We start from the raw sequence: 23,470 nt of genomic DNA on the forward strand, positions 1-23,470 counted from the left end.
GTATTCTTATAATAAGAATAACAATATGATACATTTATATTGCACTCAAAATGATTTAGATATGGAAAGAGGAATTCTTCTCAACTACCACCAATAAAGTTTTAAAATTCTTCTTTAGAAAATATTATATTTTGATGTTTCTGCGCAAGTTCAACAGACAGTGTGGTTCGGGTTTGTTCCGATCAAGGTTATAATCGTTAACGAAAAAACGAAAACTAGGTGGAACTTGTCGTTAACTGAAATAGAAATAAAAATAAAAACGAGGCATTACAAAAAACGATAACTAACTAAAACTGTAATGTGTGTTTGGCAAAACTAACTAAAATAAAATAAAATTATAGAGTAAATGTCCTTAGTTTTCGTCTTTGTCAAGGTCTTTCATTTTCATTTAATTTCATTAACGCTATTTAAAACACGCAGCGTATTCGTTCAGCTGCATTTCCTTTCCCTGCTCTCCCTCCGTCTCTCTGTCACTAATGCGTCTCTCACATGCGCGCGCGCACACACACACACACACACACACAGCCCCTCCCCTCCGTGCACACCGCGTCTCCATGAGAACGAGTGTTCGGTCGACGTTGAAAGCAAGTTCGCGAAAGGTTGGTATCTCGTAAACACCTTTACACAATCACACATTAAAAAGTGTTATAAAAATATTTTAATTTCTGAATATAATTTTGTGTGTTAATGTCGACCCGAGAAGCGATTGCGCCTTCTTTAGAAAGTTAACTAGTCGCAAGTTTGAGGTAAAATGCACTTTTTGGCTGTGGTTGTCGATCTCAAAAGCTGTGATTCAAATATTAAATAATGTTATGTCATTTATTTTTATTTTTTTACACTGAATGTTTGCTGCTTCAATCCAGATGAGTAGTTATTGACTGTATAGAGTAAATTTAGTAGGCTATAGGGTGTGAAAATTGTACAGCTGTGGTATTTGTATAGGGTGTGAATTCTGTATAGAAGATGTGTAGATTGTAGAGGTAAAGGAATTTCAATGGGGTGTGATTTATTTTTTATTTTTATTTTTTCTAAAATTGTATCATGTTTTTGTTAAATTATTATTACACAATACTTTTTCTGACCTTTTTGAATCTTGGCCCTGACAAATAACCCAAATTACCAAAAAAGACTAAAACTAACACTAAAACTAATAAAAACTAAACTAAAACTAAGCATTTTCAAAAAATAAAAAATAAACTGAATTTGAAAACAAAAAGTCACAACGAAATAAAAATGAAAACTAATGAAAAATGCAAAACGATACTTGGTTACTCACGTAACCTCGGTTCTCTCTAGAGAGGGAACGAGTATTGCGTAAGCTTGCTTACGCTGCGGGAAAAGTCTTCTTTTCTCAAGATACTGAAGCCAAAAATTATCCTTAATTTCATATTTTGTCAACGCAGTGCAGCTGCGGGCAGCTGAGCTAGAGCGGCATACTGCACGCTCATTGGCTGCCGCGTGGCAACTGCTTAAGCCTACCAGCGAGCTATGCGTGACGTCACGCCCAATGAGGGCGCGCGCGCCCTCGCGCGTCACAGCCCGCCAGAATGGGCGGCGTCAGAGCGTATATAAGGAAGGCTCGTAGGCTATATTCTCTGTTTTCTGTCGAATGAAGCGTCACGAGCTATAGGCTTTAAGCACGGCAGGGAACGCAATACTCGTTCCCTCTCTAGAGAGAACCGAGGTTACGTGAGTAATCAAGTATCGTTCTCTTACGAGAGGTTCTCTCGTATTGTGTAAGCTTGCTTACGCTGCGGGAACCCCTTGTCCACGCCGTGCGCGCCTAACGATCACATATGACACTTTATGAAAAGCATAGAGGTGAAATGACAGGTAGCCAGCGGTGCGGGCCAACACATGTTCATAAGCAGGGAACACAAGAACGGCACGGCCGGTCTATGCATACTGATACCCTGAGCGTGCAGCTCAACAGACAAGCTAATCGATAGTACAGCCTGCGCACATGAGCAGGACATGAACACGACTAGACTGACAGAAGTTTTGCCTGCAGGGCGGGAACTTCCAGGTTATAAAACCTAACAAATGTAGAGGGGGACGCCCAGCCCGCCGCCATACAAATGTCATGAATGGAAATCCCGCTGGACCATGCCCACGATGAGGCCATGCCTCTGGTGGAATGAGCCCGTATGCCCAACGGACATTGCAGGTCTTTTGACGCATTTGCTTCTGCAATAGCATCCACTATCCATCTGGATAGCGTCTGTTTCGAGGCGGCGCGACCCTTAGCGCGCCCTCCAAACGAAACGAAAAGCTGCTCTGAGAGCCTGAAGGCTGCAGAGCGCGTGACATAACACCTTAACGCCCTGACCGGGCAAAGGCGGTTAACATCCTCCTCACTGCCGGATGACGGCAGGGCCGATAGGGTAATGACTTGAGCCCTAAAGGGAGTACCTAATACTTTGGGGACATAACCGTGCTTCGGTTTGAGAATGGCTAACGAGTCGTTAGGTCCAAACTCGAGGCACGACGCGCTGACGGACAGCGCATGCAAATCACCCACTCGTTTGACTGAAGCCAGAGCTAGCAGAAAAACGGTTTTAAGTGTCAAGTATTTCAACTCCACAGAGTCCAAAGGCTCGAAGGGATGCACTTTTAGGGACTCTAGGACCAGAGACAGGTCCCAAATAGGGACTGACGGGGGCCGAGGAGGGTTCACCCTCCTGGCCCCGCGCAGAAAGCGGGTAATGAGTTCGTTCCTGCCCAGTGAGCGGCCGCGCGCTGAATCGGCGAACGCTGCTATGGCCGCGACGTAAACCTTGAGCGTGAAGGGGGACCTGCCCGCGTCCAACATCTCTTGGAGAAAGTTTAATACCTGTGGGACTCCACAGGACTGAGCATTAGAACCTTTTTCCACACACCATTTGCTAAACACCGACCATTTAGACGCATAGAGCCGCCTCGTCGAGGGGGCTCTGGACTGCGTGATCGTGTTAATTACCCCTTCTGGCAGATCAACGAATATCCGTTGATTTCCCACGCATGCAGAGACCAGTGCTCTGGATGGGGATGCAGAATCGATCCTCTGGCTTGAGAGAGAAGATCTCTCCTCACCGGAATCGGCCATGGGGCTGTGTCTGCCAGTCTCATTAGCTCGGGGAATCACGGTTGGTTTTCCCAGCGCGGAGCTATGAGGAGATCGGGGGGAACGCATACAGAGGAACGCTGGGCCAGGTCTGGGCCAGCGCGTCCTCGTGTTTTGAGAAAAACCTCTGGCACTGAGCGTTCTCGCTCGCAGCGAAGAGGTCGATCTGCGCTTCGCCGAAACGACGCCAAAGCGTTTGGACCGTCTGGCGGTGTAGAGACCATTCCCCTGGGGGAACGTTGTCCCTGGACAGTCTGTCCGGGCCGTCGTTCAGACGACCGGGTACATGAGCTGCCCTTAGGGAGCGCAGCGGGCCCTGAGCCCAGGATAGGAGGCGCTCTGTGAGAGCGCGCAGGGTTCTGGATCTGATTCCGCCCTGGCGGTTCACGTAAGACGCCACTGACATGTTGTCCGAGCGAACTAGCACATGGTGTCCCCGTAGAAGCGGTAGAAAGTGCTTCAGCGCTTTCTCGACCGCCAGCATCTCTAGACAGTTTATGTGAAGGCTTCTCTCTGTATTCGACCATGGGCCGCAAATCGGACTGCCCTCGTGAGTCGCTCCCCAACCCATGTTGGACGCGTCTGTCGAGACCACTTTGCGGTGTGCGATGACCCCCATCGTCACTCCCCGCTGATACCATTCGGCCGCCAGCCAGGGCTGCAGGGCTGAGACACAGCGCTGAATCACTCTGACTGGTGCACGGCCCGAAATCCATGCTTTGCGGGGCACTTCTGACTTTAGCCAGCATTGAAGCGGGCGCATTCGAAGTAAACCCAGCTGCAGGACCGCTGCGGCTGACGCCATATGGCCCAAAAGCCTCTGAAAGGTTTTCAGGGGAAAAACTTTTCCCACTTGAATGGAATCGGCGAGGTGTCGAACACAGCGTGCGCGCTGTGTTGACAATCTGGCCGTCATCGCCGCCGAATCTAGATCTATACCCAGAAAAGTGATAGACTGGCTGGGGGTTAGAGAGCTCTTGTCCCAGTTCACGGAAAGACCCAGGCTTTCCAAATGACCGAGAAGCGCTTTCTTGTGAGAAACTAGTTCCTCTGTTGAGTGCGCTATAATGAGCCAATCGTCCAGATAGTTCAGAATTCGCATTCCCTTTGATCTCAGGGGTGCGAGAGCCGCATCCATGCACTTCGTAAATGTACGGGGTGCCAGGGACAGACCGAACGGCAGGACGGTGTACTGATATACCTGACCATCGAAGGCGAATCTCAAGAATGGCCTGTGACGGGGTATAATCTGAATCTGAAAATACGCGTCTATCAGATCGAGAAAGATGAACCAGTCCCCCGGGCGAATCTGCGCGAGGATTTGACTGGTCGTGAGCATTTTGAACGGTCGTTTCACGAGCGCTTTGTTCAAATATCTCAGATCTAATATAGGTCTGAGCGCTCCGCCCTTCTTGGGTACGAGGAAATAACGGCTGTATAACGGCCTGCCTCGGTAACCGGAGGGTGAACTCGTTCTATCGCCCCTTTGTGCAGCAAATTCGCTATTTCTGCGTGAAGCAGATGAGCTGCATCCGCCTTCACTTGAGTCTCGACCCGGGCGCGAAAGCGCGGGGGGCGGCGAGCGAATTGAAGCGAATAGCCCTTTATCACTGTGTTTAGTACCCACTTCGACACTCCCGGAATAGCTTTCCATGCATTCGCACTCATAGCTAGGGGTCGAATCGCCTCCGGGTCCCGCCCGCCGCACAGCGCGGGACAGGGAGCCTGTGGCGGTATGTGCGCGAGTCGCGCAGTGGCAGTGAGGGGAGACGGGGGCTCGCTGATAGCGGCAGCCGGCTGAGTGACGCTGTGATAGAGCGTTGTGTGTGACGGCTCGCGGCGCGGAAGCGGGGCGGGCTCGTGAGTGTTTACATGAGAGTGTGCATGCTGTGTAGCGGGCACAGGGCTCTTTATTAACACACAGCCGGTGGCGGAGTGTTCTGGTCCCCGAATGTGTGAGACAGAGCGGGCACTGTGTAGGTGTGAGCACTGGGGCGTGGGCACGTGACCTACAACTAACACTCGAGCGGCCGTAGCGCGCTTTATGTGAGTGCACTCTGTGGGGTACACAGGGGAGATAGTGCTTGTGTGTAGCAATGAACACTGGGACGTGGGCATGTTTACTACACTCATAACACTGACGCCGTGAGCCGAATGACCAGATTTTACACTCTTTATTTGATTTATCTGGGTCGCCGTAAAAACGGCGTTTGTGGGCAGGCGAGAGAGTTGAGAAACTGGCTCGTTGGCTGCAGTGGACACTACTGGAGTAGCCTTTATCAAGGGGACTGGCAGAGGGATACAAGTTAGCTTTGACGGCGGTCCGGCCGCGGCGGGACTCAACCGTCTTTTCCTCTCGACGAGTGCTAGGAGGACTTCGCAGGCTCGGGTTTCAGCGAAACTCTAGGCCGGGGACCCCGCGGGGTTGGCGGCCTGTGCTGGCTGGTGGAGCGGGACCTGGGTCGGCCGCGCTGGTGCTGCTGCGAAGCTGGAGGTCGAGACGGGCGCTGCGTGGAGCTGCGTGCAGGAGGCTGAGTGTTAGAGTGGCCTGCAGCGGAGCTCGAGCGGCGGGGCAGAAGGAGGTTCATGGCCTGTGACGCCTTCTGTACTTCAGAGAAGCGGTCCACGAGGCCACTCACCGCAGGGCCGAAGAGACCGGTGGGTGAGAGCGGGGCGTTGAGAAACACGGACCGCTCTTGTTCCCCCATGTCGGCTAGAGACTTATCCAGTTCTCCCTTGTCGAGCTGGCGGAGGAGGTCGGCTTGGAGAACTTGAAGGACCGCCATTGTATGCAGGGCTGAGGCGGCTTGCCCAGCGGCAGAGAAAGCGCGGCTGGCAACGCCGAAGTAGTCCTGCAGGCCTTAGACGGGAGGGCAGTCTTTGAGCACCATCTCGCGGATGGGGGGCAAAGATGCGCTGCAACCGCCTGTCCGACCGGTGGGATCCGGTCATACCCTTTCTCCGTGGCTCCGTCCACGCGGGAGAGAGTTGATGAGGCCGGAGAGCGGAGTCTGGCTGAAACTGGAGCGTTCCACGATTTAGCAAGCTCCTCGTGAAGCTCCAGTAGAAAAGGCGCTGGTCTGGACGCTGGAGCACGTGTCCAGTAGCGCGTCGTCATCCGCTTCATTCCCTGAGGCGACGGCATCGAGGGCGAGAGCCGTCGGCTGCGCGTCGGGAAGCGGGGGCGGAGAAGGAGAGAGCGAGGCTCGCGGGAGAGGCTCCGGCGAGGCGCTGGCTCGAGTCTCAGGCTCCGGTGGTCGTTGAGAGCGGCGTTTCTTTTTTCGCGGCCCGACGACGGTTGGAGCAGGCTCTGTGAAAAGGGCGAGTCGAACCCGCAGGGTCGACATCGGCAGCTTCTCACAGAAGGCGCAGCCGCCCGTGGAAAGCGCGACGGCTGCGTGGTCCCGGCCCAGGCAGAGAGCGCAGATAAGATGGCGGTCTCTGTCGCTGAGCGTAGAGCGGCATGAGCCGCACGTGGTGCGAGGCATTTGCAACAACGCCTCTGCTCTTTTAGATAGTGCTGCGGAAGCAAAACACACACACAAAGAGCTTGTAATGAAAGGATATCGCCGGATAGCTGAGCTGGCACGGCAGGCTGAAGGCGGCGAAGACTCGTCCGGCTTCCTCAGGCTGTCCTAAGCTGGCTCGTTAGCTGTTCCTTGCAGGACAACGGCGACGGCTTCCTCTCAGAGTTCAGCGATGCGAGTGCTTCGCTGAAAAGACAGAAATCAGAGAATATTGCCTACGAGCCTTCCTTATATACGCTCTGACGCCGCCCATTCTGGCGGGCTGTCATGCCAGGCTGGCTGGTAGGCTTAAGCAGTTGCCGCGCGGCAGCCAATGAGCTCAGCTCAGTATGCCGCTCTAGCTCAGCTGCCCGCAGCTGCACTGCGTTGACAAAATATGAAATTAAGGATAATTTTTGGCTTCAGTATCTCGAGAAAAGAAGACTTTTCCCGCAGCGTAAGCAAGCTTACGCAATACGAGAGAACCTCTCGTAAGAGAACTATAATAACCCTGGTTCCGATCAGAGCTCGTGAGTGGAGAGCGCATTTCTGAATATTCCGCTCCGCTCGTTCATTCCGCAGGGTCGCTCGCTCAACCCAGATGTCCTGTTGCCTGGTTCGAAAATAAGGGCTGCTTCCGACTAAAAGTTTTTTTTTCTAGTCGACTAGTAGGCTAGTTGTTCATTTAAGTCATTCGTGGACAAATCGGCCCTTTATATTAATTGAATTACTTATAGCCTACAGGATAATGAGCGTTTACGTAATATAGCCTCACTCAAGTGCACGACCGCACTAGAGTTCTCAACGGGTCGGGTCGGCCCGACAAACCAGACGGGACCCGCGGGTTCGGGCCGGGTTCGGGTCGAAAATATAAGCAAATGACTCGGGTCGGGTCGGACCCCGGGCTTAATCTTTTCCGCTCAGTGAAAAACAAAACAAAACAAAAAAACATTTATTAATCATCGCTGCTGTTCACCATAAAGAAAGTCTGGCTGTTGCGTGCAACGTGCATCATGGAGAGTGGCGGGGGCAGACCTGACGCCACTGCGTGCACGCCTTTAGCCTGGAGAAGAAGATGGAGTTGGTGAAAAGTAAACTTGCCGCAGGTGAATTCACCGTCGCTACTACAGGAGTGGGAAAATCAGAGGTCTGGAAAGTTGTTTGTATTGTTTGTATTGTTAAAAGGCATGAACATTAAAGGTTGATTTGAATTCACGTCTGCTGGTCATGATAATATGTGTATGAGAGGAAAAAAAAACTGACACGCTAGGTGTCAGTACACTCGCTGGCTGTTACCTAGAATGCAGTGGACTTGCTATTTTGTCCAAACAACTGCGCCTTTGAAGCAAGTTTACAATAACGATAAGAGCGCGGCATTAAAGCATTAAAGCGTGTAAAGATGCTTTCCAGACAAGAAGCTTTGAGTTTTTGTTCTTTTTCCTAGCATTATTGTCTGTTGATTATTATTATCTGTCTAATAGGCTGCATTCCCACTAATTCGCACATATATTCTGACATAGCAGACGTTTGGACGGCGGTTCTTAATCGTCGAAGAAGGGAACGCGATGCATGGGAGAAACGTCTGTTTTTTTCAGCCGATACGATTCATTTTGCTGCGCGTCCCCATGCAACACGCACGCATCGCGAGTAAGAGCCCGGATAGCTCAGTCGGTAGAGCATCAGACTTTTAATCTGAGGGTCCAGGGTTCAAGTCCCTGTTCGGGCGATCGAGCCTCTTTTTTTGTGGAGCGCTACGTTTTGCTGTCGAGTTTTCGCAAGGCACCATGCAAAATGACATGCCCACTTAGGCCAGCTTGTAGTCGTGGCCGAGTGGTTAAGGCGATGGACTAGAAATCCATTGGGGTCTCCCCACGCAGGTTCGAATCCTGCTGACTACGTTTGACAGCATGCGCCTGCTTTAAGTTGTAACCTTCTGGAGGCCTTGCTAAAACCTGCTTAGGGTTGTCTTTGCTTCACTTATCGAGACAGCCAGCACGTCTGTCTGTGCCAGTAGCACTTTTAGCCAGCTGCGGAGCTTCAGCAACCTGATGGGTTGAGGTTCTGTCCCCGACCAGTGTGCCTTCGATAGCTCAGCTGGTAGAGCGGAGGACTGTAGGTGGCAAGTTGGCAATCCTTAGGTCGCTGGTTCAACTCCGGCTCGAAGGAGGTCTTTTTCACACGCAAACATTTCCTTGGCCGTGCTTCTCGACGTGTCCGTCAGCGCTTGAGTTTGTAGTGCGGCATTTTGCAATCACGACCGCCGCTGGAGGGCAAAAGCTCATTCCCTGACCGGGAATCGAACGCGGGCCGCGGCGGTGAGAGCACCGAATCCTAACCACTAGACCACCAGGGAAGGTCTGTTGACTTCTTCCCCTCAAGCCCGGCTGTGGGCCTCTTCCAGATTTTCCAGCAAGACCACTAAGGCTTGTATTTTCCTCCAGGAGAGGAGACGTCTCTGACCCTGGAAGCTCAAGGACACCAGCTCAGTGGACCAGTGGCGCAATGGATAACGCGTCTGACTACGGATCAGAAGATTCTAGGTTCGACTCCTGGCTGGCTCGCTCTGTCTCTTTTGCTTCGCTGTCAGCCCATAGCCTTTTTTATTATTTCGTTTTATTAGCCCAAAGTTTTTGTTATTATTATTGGATTGGTTGATTAATATAAAAAAATTGACAGTCCAACAATAGGCTTGCATGAGTACTGTCACAAGGACCTTGCTTTACGACCAGTTTATAGAGTCTGTTATGCCATCGCAAGAAGTCGCACCCAGTCGAACAGGTTAAGGCGATGGACTAGAAATCCATTGGGGTCTCCCCACGCAGGTTAGAAAAAAAAAAAGTCATTGTGACAATATTACCCTTGAAAAGAGTTAGGTGGGTAAGAAACGGTTTTGTCCTCACTGGCACATCGGGGAGACCGGTAGCTCGCCGTGATCGTATAGTGGTTAGTACTCTGCGGCAAGGTTTTCCGGGTGGTTTTGAAATTGAGCTCCACGTTACCACCTCTCCTCACCCCATCCTTCAGACCACTTTCTTTTTTTTTTTTTTGCACGGTGTGCCCCCTTGACATGTTCTGGATGTTTGAGTGAATTGCCACTGGGACCTTCTTTGAGAGCACGAGCTCTCAGGTTTGAACCCTTAGAGAAAAGACTGAAAACGAAATGCTCCCATTAAGTTTGGAAGAATCTTGCTTCAGAGAGAATATGGTGCTGGTATATTTTCTAATCGCTAGGTGTCAGTACACTCGCTGGCTGTTACCTAGAGTGCAATGGACTTGCTATTTTGTCCAAACAACTGCGCCTTTGAAGCAAGTTTACAATAACGATAAGAGTGCGGCATTAAAGCATTAAAGCGTGTAAAGATGCTTTCCAGACAAAAAGCTTTGAGTTTTTGTTCTTTTTCCTAGCATTATTGTCTGTTGATTATTATTATCTGTCTAATAGGCTGCATTCCCACTAATTCGCACATATATTCTGACATAGCAGACGTTTGGACGGCGGTTCTTAATCGTCGAAGAAGGGAACGCGATGCATGGGAGAAACTAGGGGTGTAACGATACATCGATATGGATCGATGCATCGATATAACGTCTAACGATACGATGCATCGATTCCGCACTTAAAATATCGATATGCACCTTTATTTTGACACGCTCCACATTATCACGACACGTAACATCCTTCCGCTAAAGCGCACATTTTCGTTTACTCACCAACCGCCTGCCGGAGTGTAACGTTAATCTCCTCATCTGAAAAAGACGCCTGACTAGACCCCCAAGACTGACTAAACCCTAAACAAGTTTTTTTTTTTCACAAAAGCCGGTATTGTCCGCTGTCAAGGCATCGCGAGTTCATGTTTTACAGTAGAAACAGACAAGCACTCGCACCCTTGTTGGTGAACAACACGAGAAGTACGTTTTAGCGACTCAGCGCGCAATATTCAGGTCAGATGTCACTTTGAAAAGACGCGCGCTGGCTAAGAGGAGTTTCGTCAAAGCTGACTAAAAGTGATCGAGGATGGGCGTAAAAGGAAAATAAAACCTGAAACATTTTCATGGAACCTTACTAAAGCAGCTCGTTTAGGGAACGGAATGGTGAGGGAATCAGGGAAAAGCTCTCTGTACTGCGTGTACGTACGTTAATCACAACAACAAAGTTTGTCAGGCATAACGTTACATAATGTCAGCTGAGGAGATTAACGTTATGAAGATTAACCGAGTGTTGTATTATTTATCATAGCAATTACTTGGTTGTGTTTGACTCAGAAAGATGAAATGTGAATGTATCTGCTCTGCTCTGCTAAAAAAAACAAAACAAAAAAAAAAACATATTAAAGCATACTTTCAATTAACTTTAATTTTGTAATTTACCTTTATTTTTTAAGTTATTATTATTATTAATCAAAACAACCCAGCTGCAGTTTGATTGATATTACTTGGAATGCACAATAATAATAAAAAACATGATTTATGAGTACTTGCAAATAACCACTTCTGTTATAAATGTCCCAATTGGGAGAGGGTGTGCAATTTTCAAAGAGTTTAATTAAACGTTCATGTTATATATTTTGGTTGCATTTGTGAGTTAATAAAAACGTAACTGGTTGTGTGAACATAATATCTAAATATCGATTAATCGATCGATATAGCCCTGAATCGAATCGAATCGAATCGTATCGTGGAATTTTTTGAAGTATCGAAAAATATCGTATCGCTGGCTGAGAGAATCGATATCGTATCGAATCGTCATGAACTGTCCGATTTACACCCCTAGGAGAAACGTCTGTTTTTTTCAGCCGATACGATTCATTTTGCTGCGCGTCCCCATGCAACACGCACGCATCGCAAGTAAGAGCCCGGATAGCTCAGTCGGTAGAGCATCAGACTTTTAATCTGAGGGTCCAGGGTTCGAGTCCCTGTTCGGGCGATCGAGCCTCTTTTTTTCACCAAGCAAAATGACATGCCCACTTAGGCCAGCTTGTAGTCGTGGCCGAGTGGTTAAGGCGATGGACTAGAAATCCATTGGGGTCTAGAATCCTGCCGACTACGTTTGACAGCATGCGCCTGCTTTAAGTTGTAACCTTCTGGAGGCCTTGCTAAAACCTGCTTAGGGTTGTCTTTGCTTCACTTATGGAGACAACCAGCACGTCTGTCTGTGCCAGTAGCACTTTTAGCCAGCTGCGGAGCTTCAGCAACCTGATGGGTTGAGGTTCTGTCCCCGACCAGCGTGCCTTCGACCGGTAGCTCGCCGTGATCGTATAGTGGTTAGTACTCTGTGGTTAGTTGCCATTGTAAGCGTAGGCACTCCGACGTCCGCGTGCTCGAAATGGACGACACGAGCTGCTTAACCTAATGGTAGCGTGGACGTTTTCTAAAATCGCATATAAAGTGCCCAAAATTACCATAAATTACCATAGGCCCTGTGTGGACGCCTCTAGGGGTGCCAGTGCTCTACGGGCAGGTCCACCAAGTGCTTTTGGGGTCCGCCAACTACCTACTCTTCACCATAGTCCTCCTCAGTGCCACGAAGCCCCTATTTTGACCCCTAACCACCTATCTCTTCTTAATTGCCACAAAGTGCATATGGGGTCCCCTGACCACCTAAACTTCACCATAGTCTTCATCATTGCCCACGAAGTGCCTATTTTGACCCCTAACCACCTATCTCTTCTTCATTGCCACAAAGTTCCTATGGGGTCCCCTGACCACCTAAACTTCACCATAGTCTTCCTCATTGCCCACAAAGTGCCTATTTTGACCCCTAACCACCTATCTCTTTTTCATTGCCACGAAGTGCCTATGGGGTCCCCTGACCACCTAAACTTCATCATAGTCTTCCTCATAGTCCACAAAGCGCCTATTTTGACCCCTAACCACCTATCTCTTCTTCATTGCCACGAAGTGCCTATGGGGTCCCCTGACCACCTAAACTTCATCATAGTCTTCTTCATAGTCCACGAAGCGCCTATTTTGACCCCTAACCACCTATCTCTTCTTCATTGTCACGAAGTGCCTATGGGGTCCTCTGACCACCTAAACTTCATCATAGTCTTCCTCATAGTCCACGAAGCGCCTATTTTGACCCCTAACCACCAAGTGTTTTTTTGTGAGTGTGTGTAGACGTTCCCCTCTCTGTATGTTTCTGGGGGCCGTGTGACGCAGCTTTCTATGAAGTTTTGGGCCCCTAGCACCTCCAGGGGCCGAACGAGGTTCAGTGTGGTCCGATCGCCCCGAAATTGACAGATACGTCCCGTCACGGGCCCCTGGGTCGGTGTCCAGAGTTCCGTGTCCCTCTGACCTTTTTTTGCGCTAATTGGCCACCAACAGCCCAATAGAATAAGTTGCAGGTGGGACGTCAAACAAGCAGGGGCCAAAAGGGGTCAAAAGGTCGCAGCGACCCCAAATTCGACACGGTGCTAGTCCAGGGGCTAAAGAACTGTAAAGAGCCCCAACATGTTAGATTGTGTTTCCTGTGCACTGTACTGCATGTTTTAAGTAATAAAACATTTATAATCATGAATTATGACCTATTAATGCATTGACCACGGACAGCCTAAAGAGGTCCCGTCATATAAGTTACAGGTGGGATGCTGTTTTGTGACTAAGACATCTTCAGGGGTTTGGAAGGTAAGCAAACGTATTAAAACGGCCGTAACTCGGCCGAGGTGGGTCCTATCGACGCCAATTTTTTATCGTTTGTAGAACGGGACGAGACCTTTCCAAAGAGCCCGGCCACGGCCTAATTCGGCGAGGAGGTCCCAAGGGGTCTAAGACATTAATAAGACATTAATAACCATGAAATATGACCTATTAATGCAACGACCACGGACAGCTTACAGAGAACCTGTCAAATAAGTTGCAGGTGGGATGCTGTTTTTGACAGACATTTTCGGCCGGTGAATCCCTTTAAGGAATTGGGGATTTCAGCATATGTGCTGAAGTCCCACCTGCAACTTATTTGACGGGGTCCCTGCAAGCTCTCCATGGACATGTCATTTTAAGGCTAATGATGCACAATTATGAACTGTAAAGTACCCCAACATGTTGGATTGTCTTCCCTGTGCACTGTACTCTATGATTTAAGCAATAAAACATTTATAATTATGAATTATGACCTATTAATGCATTGACCACGGACAGCCTAAAGAGGTCCCGTCAAATAAGTTACAGGTGGGACCTTCCTGTGCCCACCTGTAACTTATTCGACAGGGTCCCTGTAAGCTGTCCGTGGACATGTCATTTTAAGGCTAATGATGCACAATTATGAACTGTAAAGTACCCCAACATGTTGGATTGTCTTCCCTGTGCACTGTACTCTATGATTTAAGCAATAAAACATTTATAATTATGAATTATGACCTATTAATGCATTGACCACGGACAGCCTAAAGAGGTCCCATCAAATAAGTTACAGGTGGGCCCTTTCTGTGCCCACCTGTGAAAACTAACTTTGTTTTTAATTTTTTTTAGAGATGCTGAGTTGTCCTTTATGCCCGGCCAAGGTGATTCACCTTCGTCATCACCTCCGGTCGCAGCATCACATTGAGGATGGGGAGGAGCGAAAAGTGTTACTGCGACTGGTAAGGGGTCGCATAAAGCTCCGTAATATAAGATGCCCACAGTGTGGGATAGTATATGAAAATGTGGAGCACCATTTTAAATCGGGCCATCCAGAGCTGACAGTAAGTATAATCTCAAACTAGCATACTTGTTTTTGTGAATTCATTTAAAAAATGTTTTGAATAAAACTCTCTCTTCAGGGAAAACAGGTCAAGTTGTTGACCAAGCAGTTGAAGACAAAGGTTGCAGAAGAACAGCTGCAAACACTTGTCAAAAGTCAACAACTTGACCCTCCAGTCCTGTCAGCTCTGGATGTCCCTGAAGGAGGACAGCAGCCACAGAACCCTCTGGAACCCTCCATTCCAGAGGAGTGCCTTCAATTGCTGGGTAGGTTTTGAATGATTTTTTTGCAATGGAAATATAACATATTTTTTACAAGATGTTGAACAAACTATTGAGTCTGTTTGTGTGTGTTTGTGTGTGTGTGTGTGTGTGTGTGTGTGTGTGTGTGTGTGTGTGTGTGTGTGTGTGTGTTTATTGTAGAGGAGTTTGAAATGGAAGGGGCTCCAAGCTTTCTGTGTAAGTGATCAACATGTAATTATGCTATATTGTTTATACAAGAACAATACATTAATAATTTTTTTATTGTAGCCCTTCTTTTGGAGAGCCATGAGCCCCAGCAAGCACAAAGCCTTGGTAGGTATCAGGTGAACAAATGTTTAAACATTAATAAAAAATAAAATAAAAAACTTTTTCTTGTTCTTCTTAGATGATTTATTCAACCAGGTTGCAAAATATGAACAGAGTCTTCAGGCGTCGTCAGGTCCACAAGGTAAGTAATAGGTGATAAGTTTACATGCATGAAACCAAGTTTTGTTGTTGTGTTATTTATTTATTTTTTAATTGTTTTTCTTTGTTTCCCTTTTCCTTTATTCATGTGCCAAGTTCTGCAGGAAAACACAGACTTGTGTACTGTCGACCTCAGCGACCTGTTCAGTTTGTAAGTATTTTATGTATAAATGTATATAGTTCAAATATTTGATGTCATAGTTTTATATTTATTTCATTTTCATTTATTTATATTTATTTCATTGTATTTTTAAATATCTTCTGTTTCACTGTCCTTTTATCTGTTCATTTGGTTCAAAAATTTAAATAAAAAAATTATGTTTTTTTCTGTCTCATCTATTTGACCAAAACATACAAACTATAGCTTATTTGACATGATCCAGATAGGCTTTCCGTGGACAATGCATTTGTATGCATATTCATCATTTTTATGAGCTGAAATGTACATGCACTTGTTATATGGTGTTTCCTGTGTATTGACCCATAGCTTTTACTTAATAATAACATTATAATTATGAATTATGACCTATTAATGCATTGACCACAGACAGCTTACAGAGACCCTGTCAAATAAGTTACATGTGGGTTGCTGTTTTCGACTTAGAAATTTTCAGCGGTTGAGTGATTTTACAAAAGTGTCCACCTGCAACTTATTCGACAGGGTCCCTGTAAGCTGTCCGTGGACATGTCATTTTAAGGCTAATTATGCATAATTATGAACTGTAAAGAGCCCCAACATGTTGGATTGTCTTCCCTGTGCACTATACTCTATGATTTAAGCAATAAAACATTTATAATTATGAATTATGACCTATTAATGCATTGACCACGGACAGCCTAAAGAGGTCCCGTCATATAAGTTACAGGTGGGATGCTGTTTTATATTTTGATGGCAAGATTAAAAATGAATAAAATTGATTAAATATCAATTTTATGTTCATCTTTGGGCCCCCCTGAGCAATTTGCAGCCTTCAGAACCCAGAAATTCCACTGTCCATGAACAGCCTACATTTTTGAATGGTATAAGTTGTAGGTGGGACGTCCAGAAGCTGAGATATGGACATCCCACGTACAATCTATCCCATTCAAAAATTTAGGATGTTCGTGGACAGTGGAATTTGGAGGTTCTGAAGGCTGCAAATCGCTCAGGGGGGCCCAAAGATGAACATAAAATTGATATTTAATCATTTTTATGCACTCTTTTCAATAATGACATCAAAATATAAAAAGGATCCCACCTGTAACCTATATGACAGGGTCCCTGTAAGCTGTCCGTGGACATGTCCATTTAAGGCTAATTATGCATAATTATGAACTAATTATGTTCATATTATTATTTGACAGTGTCCCTGTAAGCACAGGAAGGGCCCACCTGTAACTTATATGACAGGGTCCCTGTAAGCTGTCCGTGGACATATCAAATAAGTTACATGTGGGCCCTTCCTGTGCCCACCTGCAACTTATTTGACAGGGTCCCTGTAAGCTGTCCGTGGACATGTCCATTTAAGGCTAATTATGCATAATTATAAACTTTAAGGTACACCAACATGTTGGATTGTCTTCCCTGTGCACTGTACTCTATGATTTAGAATCATTGACGGGTGTAGAATAATGAAATATGACCTTTTAATGCATTGACCATGGACAGCCTAAAGAGGTCCCATCAAATAAGTTGCAGGTGAACCCTTCCTGTGCCCACCTGCAACTTATTTGACAGGGTCCCTGTAAGCACAGGAAGGGCCCACTTGTAACTTATATGACAGGGTCCCTGTAAGCTCTCCGTGGACATGACATTTTAAGTCTAATGATGCATAGTTCTGCTGATGGGACACATAGGCCATTCGTGGTCACACAGGAGGTCAGGGGGACGATTAGGCTGTTTGTGGTCAGTGTGCAGGGCCACGGGCTGTCACATAGATTGGCCGTGCACGAATAGTCCGTTCGTGGTCACAAAAGCGGTCAGGGGGACGAATACGCTGTTTGTGGTCAGTGGGCCGGGCCACGGGCTGTCACTTAGATTGGCCGTGGTTGAACAGGCCGTTTGTGGTCACATAGGCGGTCAGGGGGACGAATAGGCTGTTCGTGGTCAGTGGGCAGGGCCACGGGCTGTCACATAGATTGGCCGTGGACGAATAGGCCGTTCGTGGTCACATAGGCGGTCAGGGGGACGAATAGGCTGTCCGTGGTCAGTGGGCGAGGCCAAGGGCTGTCACTTAGATTGGCCGTGGACGAACAGGCCGTTCGTGGTCACATAGGCGGTCAGTGGGACGAATAGGCTGTTCGTGGTCAGTGGGCAGGGCCACGGGCTGTCACTTAGATTGGCCGTGGACGAACGGGCCGTTCGTGGTCACATAGGCGGTCAGGGGGACGAATAGGCTGTCCGTGGTCAGTGGGCGAGGCCAAGGGCTGTCACTTAGATTGGCCGTGGACGAACAGGCCGTTCGTGGTCACATAGGCGGTCAGTGGGACGAATAGGCTGTTCGTGGTCAGTGGGCAGGGCCACGGGCTGTCACTTAGATTGGCCGTGGACGAACGGGCCGTTCGTGGTCACATAGGCGGTCAGGGGGACGAACGGTCAGGGGGACGCCTCTGGCGCGTCCCGCCGGGCCCCGAAAAATCATCTAGGGGGCGGCGCACAGCAGTCCACTTACCTCCTACCACGGAGTACCTAGCAGGCTGTTTGCGGACCCCTTCCCTTATGTGGCGGCCTAAAGAGAGTTGAATGAATGAATGAATGAATGAGGCATTTATATGTACTACTGTACACCCAAAGCGCTTTACAATCATATCAGGGGTCTCTCCTCAACCACCACCAGTGTGCAGCATCCACTTGGATGATGCGACGGCAGCCACAGAACAACGGCGCCAGTGCGCTCACCACACACCAGCTATAGGTGGAGAGAGGAGAGAGAGTGATAGAGCCAATTCAATGTAAGGGGATTATTAGGAGGCCATGATTGGTAAGGGCCAATGTGTGGAATGTGGCCAGGACACCGGGGTTACACCCCTACTCTTTACGAGAAATGCCATGGGATTTTTAATGACCACAGAGAGTCAGGACCTCGGTTTAACGTCTCATCCGAAGGACGGTGCTCTTTGACAGCATAGTGTCCCCGTCACTATACTGGGGCGTTAGGACCCACACAGACCACAGGGTGAGCACCCCCTGCTGGCCACACTAACACCTCTTCCAGCAGCAACCTGGTTTTCTCAGGAGGTCTCCCATCCAGGTACTAACCAGGCTCAGCCCTGCTTAGCTTCAGTGGGCAACCAGTCTTGGGCTACAGGGTGACATGGCTGCTGGTTAGTTGGGTAAGAAACGGTTTTGTCCTCAGTGGCACATCGGGGAGACCGGTAGCTCGCCGTGATCGTATAGTGGTTAGTACTCTGCGTTGTGGCCGCAGCAACCCCGGTTCGAATCCGGTTCACGGCAAGGTTTTTTGAAATTGAGCTCCACGTTACCACCTCTCCTCACCCCGTCCTTCAGACCACTTTCTTTCTTTTTTTTTGCACGGTGTGCCCTTGACATGCTCTGGATGTATGAGTGAATTGTCACTGGGACCTTCTTTGAGAGCACGAGCTCTCAGGTTTGAACCCTTAGAGAAAAGACTGAAAACGAAATGCTCCCATTAAGTTTGGAAGAATCTTGCTTCAGAGAGAATATGGTGCTGGTATATTTCCTAATCGCTAGGTGTCAGTACACTCGCTGGCTGTTACCTAGAGTGCAGTGGACTTGCTATTTTGTCCAAACAACTGCGCCTTTGAAGCAAGTTTACAATAACGATAAGAGCGCGGCATTAAAGCATTAAAGCGTGTAAAGATGCTTTCCAGACAAGAAGCTTTGAGTTTTTGTTCTTTTTCCTAGCATTATTGTCTGTTGATTATTATTATCTGTCTAATAGGCTGCATTCCCACTAATTCGCACATATATTCTGACATAGCAGACGTTTGGACGGCGGTTCTTAATCGTCGAAGAAGGGAACGCGATGCATGGGAGAAACGTCTGTTTTTTTCAGCCGATACGATTCATTTTGCTGCGCGTCCCCATCCAACACACACGCATTGCGAGTAAGAGCCCGGATAGCTCAGTCGGTAGAGCATCAGACTTTTAATCTGAGGGTCCAGGGTTCAAGTCCCTGTTCGGGCGATCGAGCCTCTTTTTTTGTGGAGCGAAAAAAAAACTGGCCCACTGCTCGGTGGGCCAGTGCCGCAATGGATAACGCGTCTGACTACGGATCAGAAGATTCTAGGTTCGACTCCTGGCTGGCTCGCTCTGTCCCTTTTGCTTCGCTGTCAGCCCATAGCCTTTTTTATTATTTCGTTTTATTAGCCCAAAGTTTTTGTTATTATTATTGGATTGGTTGATTAATATAAAAAAATTGACAGTCCAACAATAGGCTTGCATGAGTACTGTCACAAGGACCTTGCTTTACGACCAGTTTATAGAGTCTGTTATGCCATCACAAGAAGTCGCACCCAGTCGAACAGGTTAAGGCGATGGACTAGAAATCCATTGGGGTCTCCCCGCGCAGGTTAGAAAAAAAAAAAAGCCATTGTGACAATATTACCCTTGAAAAGAGTTAGGTGGGTAAGAAACAGTTTTGTCCTCACTGGCACATCGGGGAGATTTAGCTCGCCGTGATCGTATAGTGGTTAGTATTCTGCGTTGTGGTCACAGCAACCCTGGTTCGAATCCGGGTCACGGCAAGGTTTTTTGAAATTGAGCTCCACGTTACCACCTCTCCTCACCCCGTCCTTCAGACCACTTTCTTTTTTTCTTTTTTTTTTGCACGGTGTGCCCTTGACATGCACTGGATGTTTGAGTGAATTGCCACTGGGACCTTCTTTGAGAGCACGAGCTCTCAGGTTTGAACCCTTAGAGAAAAGACTGAAAACGAAATGCACCCATTAAGTTTGGAAGAATCTTGCTTCAGAGAGAATATGGTGCTGTAAGAAAAAAATGATGTGGACGTCGAAGATCTCAAAAATGAAGTTTATTACAGCATAGCAGTGGCAAGATACACAAAGCACCTTGGGTTCACCGGCGTCAGAATGAACCCCGAACATACCCAATCCTAAACCTTTTATCCTCTATTTCGTTTGTCTTCCCCCTCTACATGTAAATGAAGCTCTGTTTTTAAGTTTAATTTAAGAATAACAGATTCGTCTTCCCTCTCAGCATGAGGCTGAAACACTGTCTTAAATGTAAATTGAGGATCTTTCCTCTGTGCCCACATCTTTGATGTTCTGTGAAATCAGAACAGCAAAAGGTTAAGGTGATAAAATCTATCTGAAGTGGATCTTCTGTTAAAACAAGATGGTCAAATGTTTAAGGTGACAAGCTATTTGAAGTCCCTGTAATCAAGATGGTTGTTGGTTGCCCTCTGTGATACAATTTACATATTACTGAGATTGGATGTAATTTTCTCCATATGATAATTAAACTCTTTTAAGTGAAGGAACATTTTGATATATATATATATATATATATATATTGGAGTGGAAGTTTTTGGGAACAGAACATAATTTCTTACAGACCCCCCTTTGATGCTCTTGGCCCAAAGTAGCATCACAACCACTCCCTTTTCGTAGATAACACCTCCCGAAACCTGGTGGGCAGGTGCCCCAGTGGCGGCGTAGTCCATGGCTTAGGTCGTTCCCATCTATGGCCATCAGAGAATCTTACCCGTCTTCGGGATCTACGCCTCCTGCACACTGAGTTATGGCTCTACTTCACTTGAGCAAAATTATCATAGTTTGTGATAATGAAATGTATTATTATTATTATTATTATTATTATTATTTTATACGAGGTAACCAAGAACCATCATATCCACTTGGAACATACAATATTGATCATGGAATTATCTATAATCTAACTATAATCTAATGTTTAAACATAGAACGTATACATCAATCTATAATCTAATGTTTAAACATAGAACACATAACATAATGCATTGGCAAATAATAAGAAAGATACATACACATACAGCCGTTTTAAAGGTTACATTCCAAATTAAACCAAAATAGGCCATATCTCCATCATGTATTTGTTTTGCAAAAATCTTGTCTTTCTTCAAGGCCTTGTTGGGCTCTCACAATGTCAAATGTTCAGTGGTGTTCACATCAGTGATGTTAGCATATTGATTAGTTTTGATAACTCAAATAATCAACAATCAATAGACAATATTGTGTGTGTGTGTGTGTGTGTGTGTGTGTGTGTGTGTGTGTGTGTGTGTGTGTGTGTATCATTTTGTCCGTGTGGACATCCTTTATCCACGTGTTTTCCCTCTGTGGAAAGACTGTTGTCCATAGTCTCAGAAATGGTTTGTTTCTGAAATCTCCTTTTCTTTCTCTTCTCATTGTCCATTCTTTTCCACTTGGACCATAAATCCTTCTAGAAGAAGCAGTCACTGGTGTTGTTCGAGTCTGTGCCTCTTCATCAGTTCCTTCCATCCCATGGTGGGTCTCAGGGTTTCTAGGTCTTTTAGGCCTGCATGGAGTACTGGATCTTGCAGGTCTGGATATCTCTATTCTTTTCTTTTTCTTGAGAAAATCCCCCTGGCTCCACTTCCTTCTCGTCCTTCAAACGACCAGATCATCTTTCTCCAGGAGGTTACACTTTTCAGACAAACATCTCGATGCTTATATCTGAAACTATAATCAAAAGAAGAGGTTGCCCCCCTTTCCCCCACAAGAATCTTTTCACATTCAAACATCAAAGTCACAGAAGTTTTTTTTTCTAAACATAATGTCATTAAAACATTTATTATAAATTACAACTACATATCAATGCTAATAAAACATGTTTCATAAATCATAAAGAATCACCCCCCTTTTGATAGTAAACCTTTTTCTACAATGTGTTACTATCATAAAACTAATTCTAATTTGCATCAGCATTTGCTTGTGACTGAGCTACAGTCATGTTGCTCGTGTAGTGATATGTTTGACAAGGTGTGAATGACTTATTTCCTTCCAACAGTGCCAACTGGGTTTCTAAATTGCCCATTTTCTTAAGCAAACCACGATAGCCCATCTTTCTTTTGTGTGAAAAGTGACACTGTCTTGCCTTGTGTCCCATCTTTCCACAAGCAAAACAAACAACTTCCTGATCTTCCTTTCTTTTCGCCAAACAGTACCTTGCAATGTGACCATCCTTTCCACATGCATGACAGACAAAGTTTTGAAGAAGTCTCTCATTGTCTTGACAATGTCTAGCAATGTGACCAGCTTTTCCACATGCATAGCAAAGAATAACACCTTCAGAATTTATTCTTGCAAATCTCCTTGGTCTATGATGGAAACCATTAGACAATGTAGAACATTCTCTCTCGCCAAAGGCAGCAACTGGATGTCTAGATTTGACAGCTTTCATTTGACTATTTGCATTAGCATTATTGTTGTAAAACTGTGTCATTTTAGCAATAATGTCATTATATTCAGATAGTGGTGTCACATGCATTGTCACAGCAGACCGGGTGAGTTTGTCACATTTGTTAATCAAGGCAGACTTGAAGCTGACATCATTCTTAGTAATATCAGGATTGCCACTGAAAGTTTTAAACATCTCCAATAATCGTTCTGAAAATGCTGCTGGATGCTCCCCTTTCCTCATGTGCATCTCAGATATTTTATCCCAATTAACTGACATCACACCTAAGACTTCAAGCAGTGCCTTTTTCCTCTCTGACTTATTAGCATTTCTGTCCTTTACTTTCTGAGTTAAGGCTCCAGACAGTGTTTCAGGCAGGCACATTCTTAAAGGGGTCATATAATGACATTTTTGTACAAGCTAATATGATTCTTTAGGGTCTAAATTAAAAGTTTGTAATATACTTTAATTAAAAATTCTCATTAGTATTGTAAGAAAACACTAATTTTACCTGCTCAAAAACAGCTCTGTTTTCAGCACGCCGTTTCAGTGCATACAGCTTTAAATGATAATGAGCTTTGCTCACCCCGCCCCTCTGTTCTGTGCGTACACCAATTCTAACACAATAACCACGCGTTGTTCATTATAAACGTGGGATTATGAATTATATTGAGAACGTCGTACATAGAAAACATGCCGTAATGTACCCGGAGTGTAAACCTTAGATGCATTCATCATGAAGCGTGCAGCAAGGTTTGCAAATTTGCAAAGATTAATATAAATACTAATATAAAGGTTAATAAAACATTACACTCACATCTTCTGGAGGTTCAGCAGTAACACGTTGGTACCGATCCGTTTTTTCTCGTTTGTAACGCTGTCTGATGTGAAATGATTCACGCAAACAGGAAAGCACAGACGATCGTGGGGAATCCCCGTGAGGGAATCCCCGCGTCAATCCTTTGGGCATATCGCTTCAAAAACAAAACTCAGCCACTGCATCTTCAATGGCTCAGATTTAGGAACATTCAAATGACTGCTGTGTTCCTTATTACACCGAAGAACAATCGCAGACGC

Source organism: Scardinius erythrophthalmus (assembly GCF_964197995.2).
Source record: "Scardinius erythrophthalmus genome assembly, chromosome: 7".
Taxonomy (NCBI): domain Eukaryota; kingdom Metazoa; phylum Chordata; class Actinopteri; order Cypriniformes; family Leuciscidae; genus Scardinius; species Scardinius erythrophthalmus.